Source organism: Haliotis rubra, unplaced genomic scaffold, assembly GCF_003918875.1.
Source record: "Haliotis rubra isolate DU_JTF1 unplaced genomic scaffold, ASM391887v1 Scf586, whole genome shotgun sequence".
NCBI classification, from domain to species: domain Eukaryota; kingdom Metazoa; phylum Mollusca; class Gastropoda; order Lepetellida; family Haliotidae; genus Haliotis; species Haliotis rubra.
The window spans coordinates 401,140-410,479 of NW_025767286.1; positions in this window are offsets into that span (position 1 = coordinate 401,140).

Below are 9,340 nucleotides of genomic sequence, written 5' to 3' on the forward strand. Positions count from 1 at the left end.
ACACGAGTCCACAGTCTTTACAAGATGGCATTGTTGGGAGCTTTTCTTCACACGTCTGCTCACTCTGAACGTCTAACTCAGACTGAATTGTCCTAGCTTGGAGGCCTCCTTTTAAACTGAATACGTTGGGACAAAGTCGCAAATGGGGAGGTGTTTGGGGTTTTAGATCAACCAACAAGTATCCATCAGGTTTCCCGGGTGGTCCTTTGAAATGGCTCCATGAAGTGGTCTGTGTTACCTGGAAACATTTGCCTCGCCAAAGTCATGATGGGTTGTTGGTCAATAGGGTTGTTGAACAGAAGCAGATAATGACAGTTTCTTCGTTGTGTGGGATCCTTACTGTAATACAAATTCTGGTTCAAGGATATCACTGAGAGATTACGATGATGACTTCCTTCGGTAAAAAGATCTGTAATGCGTGGATCTTTGCTGGCAGTAGACATTAAGTCATCGAGGATAACCACGTTCACAACACTGGGGTCCAGAAATGCATCCTTTTCGAGATCAGAAGGAATGCCTTGATGAAATTCCACATAGGGATAAACATGGGTTTGAATGGCATTATACAAGGGCTGCCATCGTTTGTAGAGCCATATAATACGTTCAGGGTAAGGTTTAATGTTCATCCTTTCTAGAAGCTGTTTCACTAAGTAGGTTTTCCCACAGGAGGTGGGCCCTGAGACGATCATGGTGAATGGATGTTGCAGCCTTAATTCTTCCAATGACTGGGTAGTACTTTCTGATGAATGTGGTTGCACTGGTTGCTGCTGCTGCTGCTGCTGCTGCTGCTGCTATAGTTGCTGATGCTGATGATGATGTTGCCAAGTGGGCATTAATGAAAGAGGAGATCCATGAGGTGGTGGTGATGCTTGTGGTGATGGTTGTTGAGGAGGAGGAGGAGGAGAGAGTTGTTGATGTGGTTGTGGAGGAGGAGGGAGTTGTTGATGTTTCTGTCTTCTATGTCTCAACATATTGTCTGTCCTGGAAAAAGTCTGATAGCACACGGGACACGTTGTTGACTGCATGGTGGTCCGAGTCTAAATGGCAGGGAACCATGTCTACTGACTGCTTTTATCTAAAAAATCGTCTTCCGTTTCTTCATGGGAATCTGGGAGGAACTTCCAACTTTAGATCCCCCTTTCTTCTGCATCTGAATAAGAGCCTTGGCTTGTTCGACCACTTGTTGAGTAGGGGTAACAAAATTAATCTTAGGTTGTTCTGAGGTTTCTTTTGGTTTATCTTTCTTCCACTCTGGGTCATACAGTTCCAAATATCGATCGACAGACATCATGGCAGATTTTTCTCCTCCACGCATTATAGAATGATAAGGATCTCCTTTCCCTTCAGCCCTGAGCATGTAAAATCGTGTCCATTTTTCGGCATCGGGTACGAAAAGTTTGTTTTGTGGATTATTCATGATGAAAACGGGAGCGGCTTGAGGTGATGCGTCACTGTCACTGGTCCACGGCTAAATGAAGTTAGATAGCCCTTGTGGCCTGTTATATAGATATCTTCATTGACCTTGGGCTTGGTGTAGCTTTCAACATCGCTGCCAGGATGGTCATACATGCTCTTTCCCCGGATTGACAAACCTAAGACGGGTGTACCAGATGTACTAAGCCAATGCTCTATCAAACAACCAGGCATTTTGAATGGCCTCATCTCTAAGTGCATTGACAAACTGTGGTTTCAAAACAAATGCTACGATTGGCATGTTACTGGCAAAAAGACTATTCCACATACTGTCTGTCGTCCAAAGGGGGTGAACTAATCTTCGTAACACAGCTAGGTAGTTATTTCTATCATTTTTCCTCAGGAAACGACGCCTTTCATATCGAGTCACTGGTAACTTTCCCTTTAATAACCTATTGATAATATTGATTGTCGAATCTCCTCAATGTCTTGAAACATTAACATGAACCTTAAAAATTCATAATGTTTCAACACGTACCTAGCCATAATAATTCTAGCAAACAAGCTCTTATCGTGGTTGGGATATCAATGAGATTAGTATTTGAGTAAACCTCTATTTATACATCAACAAAAGACTATACATAGACAACCAATGCATATATATATACTCTTAACATTGATTTATTTCTAATATTCACACATTTTACATCACACTCTTGGTTGCAAATCCACATGACTACCCCAGTGGGCCATATTTTTCTGAGGTACTCCCACCAGGGCCAAATACGGACAGTCTGGAGACCATTTTTCATGTTCGACCCAGGGATCGTCATCTACTTCCCAGTTCTTGAGAACGAGACCACATTGAAAACACTTGCAAGTGTCCCCTCTGATTAAGTACACAAATCCTGCCTGTGCCATGTGACTAGGACTCTGTTTCATCTGCACTGGCCAGTCCTTAAACGAAACAAGTCTTTTCTGGAATGAAGCCCATTCAGTACTGATTGCACAGCAATCGAGTGTCTTGTCGAGTGGGTAATGTCCACACACATCCATGATATCCCAGAGCATTGGTAACACGTCCGCACAGTACAGTGTCTAAACCAAGAATGGCTTTACACCCAACGACTGTAGTCACTAGGGTTACAGAAGGAACACATTCTTGTCGTAAGAGGCGACTAACGGCATGTGAGTAACCTATGTGTCACATGATGTCAAATAAGTGTCATAAACATGGACATAAGATGGGTGTTTTTTATGTTTGCAATTTGAGAGTAAAAGTTTTAAAATGTTGAGTAAAAGTGAAAGTTTTACAGGAGAACACATATTTCTTATTCAGTAATATATATGACAAATGCTAAATCATTTCATCACCGTACAACCAAACTACTTGAGATATTCAGTGACCATCTGTCCTCAACTGCTTACTATTTCCTGTCCTGACACTTGTCTCCTTACATAACGGAATCTGACCACTTGTCAGCATACATTCAACATCACATTGAAAATTATCCATGCCATGTACCAGAGACCATATACCGGTATATGGTCTCTGCATGTACTCATGATTACAGTCTGACCTTTAACTTACAATAAAACAATTTCTGGTCAACTTGAACCGGATAACTTTGCGAGCACAGGAAGCCACACACAGGAAGCTAAACACATCAACCCTCCCAGGTCCGCACCAACTGTCACCTACGTGAACATAATTTGTACACGCATAAGCATAATTGATACAAATGACAGCATTAAATACTTAAAATGGTGGTCAGTTTTAATGACTGGATGCTGGTGCTTTTAACAAACATAACACCTTACACTATTTCATCCAATCACAGCTGTCACATGTCTCTTCAGTGACGGCTCAGTGAGCAAGCGATTCTGCTGTTAGTACTGACAGAAGTGCTTAGACTGCGCCCTCTATTTCACGCATATACAGGCCCACATGAATTTTAACAGCTACAACCGTTTATTGTTGACAGATATGTAAAATACTTGTTCCTTGTGTGACAGCGTATTTTAAACTTTGATTTAACAAAATGCGCTGTGATATTTTGACCTTATAAATCGCAGCTAAATTCCCCCTCATTGTGTGATATTAATTCTACGTTGAACACGTACGTATGCTTAGTCTGTCTCACTGTCCCTGTACCACATTATTTTCCCTACTGCCACATGCCCTCTCTGCAGTGCTAAAACCCTAAATAAAAACAAGTCTAGATTTCCTCAGGTTCTGAATCTCTGGGGTCCTTAGGGATCCTTTTCAATTTAAACGGGCTTGTTGGTTACTATCAAAATTATATATATTCAGAGACTAAGCATTAGTTTGTCGTGTGAACACTCGAGTCGGCAAACTCATACCACTCATAAGATAATTGAATAATAATCACAGACCACTAAGGTAAACCTGAAGGTGACACACACACCTGGGCCGGAAAGGGGAGGATGGGGTTCAACAATCGATTAGGTCACACAAAGGTCACACCTAGGTTACGTCATAAAAAGAAAATGGAGGATATTCTGTTCAAACTTTTCCCCTCTCCCTCCTTACAACAAAAAAGAGCCTATAATACCTAATTAAAGCAAACACGTGGCAGGTTGTGCTACTATACTGTATATAGTTTAGTGTGACTTTATGGGAGAATTGCATATTTTCAGGAGCCACGAAAGAAGTTGGTCGGTTGCTGGTTGTGTCACCTGCATGGCGACAACTATGTGACGACAGTCTAAATCAATCGATTCTGGATCAGAGATATTCCAATGACGGACATCATGAGCATCGATCTGAACAGTGGGGATACTATGTTGACATGCATCAAACAGTGCAAACCTAACCACTCGATCCAGTTAGTCGCCTCTCTCGACAAACATCGTCGCCTGTTTAGTCACGTATTGGCCCCTGAAGACTGTTCTAACCCCAAAGAAAGCATTGATATCACGATATCGATTTTCAGATGAACATGTGATATCGAATTGTGACGTATAAAAAAGGGTTTAGTGCACACAAAAAATCAAACTGACGATATCATTGAGATATAAAAAAACATCGATTAACTGATATCCAATATATATATATATATATATTCTCAAATCGAGGAGAAGTTCAGCAGTGTAAGCAGTAAATATATGATTTGATTTGACTGAAGAGAGAGAGAGAGGGAGAGAGAGAGAGAGAAATTGTTTATTGTATTCTCACCCAACACATAATTTCTAAGCATGTACATAAACAATGCTGCCTTAGTTAAATGCATTGGCCACCATAAAGAGGTTATGAGAGAATTTTAAAACAAAGTAGGCCATATTAAAATTTAATATATATAAAAAAATACACTTTTGCCCCATAAGTAACATTTTTGTTTCAATCATTCAAATGCTTTCATCCGGTTAATATAAAGATATCAAAACCATTCATACTCCAACAGTGAGTTAATGACTTATTAGTTAGCGTCACACAGGCACTATAACAGATAAACAAAAATAAAATTTTGTAAAAGTTAACCAAACATGGTTTTTATAATAGTTTTAGTACATATTAAGAGAGGCTAAATGAGGTTATTTCTTCTTGTAAACATATATAAACATATGTAAATATATAAACAAAACAGGCTCATTTTACGTTTAGTCGGGGCGGATACAGCTTTTTGAGAAAAGGCGGGAGGTGCACAATCTTGAGAAGGGGGTGCCCTCTTCATTTTCACGAGAGTTCCAATGGTCATTTGATAAACTTTCAGGACAAAAGCGGGGGTGCGCACCCTGCAAACCCCCCAACCCCCACCCAAAGGATCCGCCTATGGTTAAGTATAATGCGAAAAATGATGCTACCTTGTTCGTTTCGCGTTTGTACTGTGGACAAACAGAGTGTGAAGGAAAGTACCAATCCACTATGGCGGCGTCCATGAAAGCATGATATGTCAGAAACTGGAGTATTTGAGTGTTGACAGTTATCAAAGAGCGTGTGCGCGACCTTAAGGATTCAATCTTTTTGTGAAGTGTTCATTCATACGTTAAATATGTTCGTCTCAGCTGATGACAAGAAAAGGAACTGGGAGGATTACACGTTTATTTTGGTAAGTGACTAAATGTGAGAACACTCGATCATGAATAGAGTGAATGGATCAAAACATGTGGTGTAATTTTATGATCAGCTGACCTTACTTTTGCAGGTTACTGTTTTAATCTGTCTCACAGTTACTGAACCATATTATTTTCCCTTTAGCCTAACCCTCCCTGCAATGCTAAAGCTCTAAATTAAGCAAGTCTAGATTTCCCCAAGTTCAGGTCTCCCTGGGGCTCCTCTTCAATTTATTAATTTAAATAGGTAGGGCCCAGAAACATTGATGTATTTTGCCAGTTATCAATTTAACTTCAATAACTGCTTTTTTTTGCATTGTTGAGTGGTACCTTTTCATTGTAGAAATATATAAAAAATACAACCTACTTAAAATCAGATATTTCATCAAGATACAACTTGTGAAGATCCGACCTTCAGCAACCTACAGAGTAGTTCATATGAATAAACTTGTATTCCAGCCAAGGCCTACATCAAGCACACCTTGGTATAGTGCAAAGTCGTCTAGGTATATGCTGGACTACCTACAGAGTCGTGCCAAAAGTATTCAGCACTTGACTGACGTAATTTCCATAGACTTACATGTTATTTCAGTGTAGTAATAGTGTTTTTCATGAAGTGAGGTTAGGATGGATCTTTGTAAAATTTGACAGTCAAATTTGAAATCATCTCTGCTCTGCACACATAATTTCAGTTCAATTTCCCGACCACTATTTAACTAATGACATCACATTTATCAACTTATGTATGGTTCCACAATGCACAATCCCATAGGCCGCCATGTTAAAGGAGTTCACGGCACTGTACATATGTTGAATAAATTGTTGCCATTCGATAAATAAGCAACAGAAAATTAAAGAGAAATTATGTGATTGTAGGTAAAATGATTCCTCACAAATGTGCAAAATTTGACTTGCATCTTATGAAAATTAAATTCATGAAAATTATATGTGCTACACTAAATTAACATGTAAATCTATGGAAATTACATCAAGTCACGAATACTTTTGGCACGACTGTATGTTTGTCGTGTGAGGTGGGTAAAGGAATCATGTGGTCACGTTCACTGATGTGGTTGATGCAGGCCATTGTATCATGTACTACCATAGTGATACCTTTGTATTGTAACCCCTGAAGATCCAGGTTAGAATTGGTCATGCCATTGTATCATGTACTACCATAGTGATACCTTTGTATTGTAACCCCTGAAGATCCAGGTTAGAATTGGTCATGCCATTGTATCATGTACTACCATAGTGATACCTTTGTATTGTAACCCCTGAAGATCCAGGTTAGAATTGGTCATGCCATTGTATCATGTACTACCATAGTGATACCTTTGTATTGAGTTGTAACCCCTGAACATCCAGGTTAGAATTGGTCTTCAGCAACCCATGCTTGTTGTAAGGGGTGACTAACAGAATTTGTGGTCAGGCTCGCTGACTTGGTTGACATGTCATTGTATCCCAATTGCGTAGATCGATGCTCATGCTGTCAATCACTGGAACGTCTAGTATAGACTTGATTATTTACAGACTGCTGAAATATGGCTGAAATATTGCTAAACAAGAAACAAACAAAACAAATCATTGAGCTACAATACCTCACTGCATTAAGATCTCCATAATACAGTGCAGGGCATAACCAGCTGATCACCTTTATTATGTGTGGAAACAATCCATACAATTCAAAATATCTGTGATTGTATAAATGTTATGTGAGATAATACACAGAAAATTTATCTATGAAAATAAGAAAATATTATCTAACCTGAAAATTAATTTTAACCTTAAAATCAACTATCCACCTTAGTAAGTTTATTCTGTTTGATGATATCATTTTGTACATGATCAGGGAAAGAAACCTTTCAAAATTTCCCACTAGACCACAGCGCGCCAGTGAGTGGAGAATAATTAGTTGTCCTGTCTGTACTTCACTGGTCCAAAATAACATTCGTAGATTTATCATTGTATCAATACAAAATTCACTAAAGCATATAGTGGCCCTGGTGAATTTTTACTAGCTAGGGAATTATTTGTGGTATCCTGAATATAGCAGGCCTTAATATTATGAATCAGCTATGAAGCCAAACTTCTGGATACAGGGATTGGGAAAGGCAGGAGCCATGGGCCATTTTGCACATTAAAATACAAAATGGCCCATTAAAATTTTGAAGTTTACCATTGATACAAGGGCAGTGGCCCATTCTAAATTCAGAAAATGGTTAATAATCCTGAAAATGCAAGTCGATTGAAACCCGATTTTGACCCTCAACTAAACGATCTTGACACAAACGGATGACGATATGTCCGGACAAAATGGGTGTGTGGTCGAAACAAGCCCTCTGGTTGGTTGATGCTTGTTAAGGTGACATTTACAACTGATACTTTCTTTTGAGAAGTCATTGCTCAAAAAATATTCTTACATTAAGCAGTCGATGAAAGGAAAAATTCCAGCGAATATACAAAGAATGTGCAGATTTGCAAACGTTGACCAAATTGTGTCAAGATCATTTAGTTGAGGGTCAAAATCGGGTTTCAATCGACTTTCAGAAATAACAATAAAGAATTGGCAGGTGTCATGAGTGGTGATCGATAGGCCAATCATCCATGATTATGTTTACATTAAGTTTTAATCGATTGCATGTGATGGAAGCGTAGCGATCGGCAATGCAGGCGGGCGGGGTGCACCGAAGTGTCCGGCCTTGTCATAATGTATTGTACTGTGAGGGACTTCGAGTCAGGGGTCATCTCAATATTTTTTATATTTTTTCAAAATCTTTAATCCTTGCAAAGACCCAAGGGCCTGTGAGCTAGGCCTAGTCTGAACCACATTAGTTTCCCTACTGCCTGGCCCTGCCTCCAAAGCTAAAACCCTAAATGAAGCAAGTCTAGAATTTGTAACCTCAACAGGGTTCCTTTTCAATTTAAATGGGTTTATTTGTTACTATCAGGGTTTTACACAGACTTTTAAAAATGGAAGTCATGGTGACTCATAATATTTATTTATGTCTGTCATTTTCAATATCTGAGAGTTATGAAAATTTTAATATTTCTTTGTGTTAATCATTCTCAGTATGTAACTGTCTATGTCACACCACCAAATGAAACTACAGCATTGTTCAGTTCAAACAGGCAGGATTACTGTCTCCTCTGAGTTCTCTGGAACAATCTGACAGCACTGTAAAAGTCAAACTACCATCGAACAATATCTTTTTTTGCTTATCAAATGGATTTATTGAACTGAATTGTGACGGCCACCCATAAAACTTGCGTCAAGCTTGACTCGTATGATAATATTTTGAGAGTCGTTTACAAAATTCTTGTGTCAAATACGAAGGAATCACACTTCATGTAAAACCCTGTACTATCAAAATTATATGTATTCAGAGACTAAACTTAGTCTAAGCTAGGCTGTGTGGAGTTTCTATGACTTAATATTTTATACTCTGGAAGGTAAAAACTACTTTCTGTGAGTTGTATCAATAGAATATTATTTTTTTCTCTGCACAGTGTGTACTGTTGTAAGCAGTGTTAAACATCAACACGATCATTGTCATTAAATTATGAAATGTGTATGTGAACAGAACTGTAGTCTCTGTGATTTGCATTGTATGACATAAGCGTCAAATATATTCATAACATTGACAAATTGCATCACTAATGAAATCTTCATTGTATCTTGTAGAAGTACTTCCTTGCAAACTGCCATCATATAACTGCTGAGTGAGGCATACCTAGCAAACTTTAGTTTTCATGATACACAGGGATTGTCAAAAAAATGCCAGGCTAATTGATTCTATGTTATAGTGTGAATGCACTACTTTTTCTAGTCTATTCTTTATTTGAGTTATGT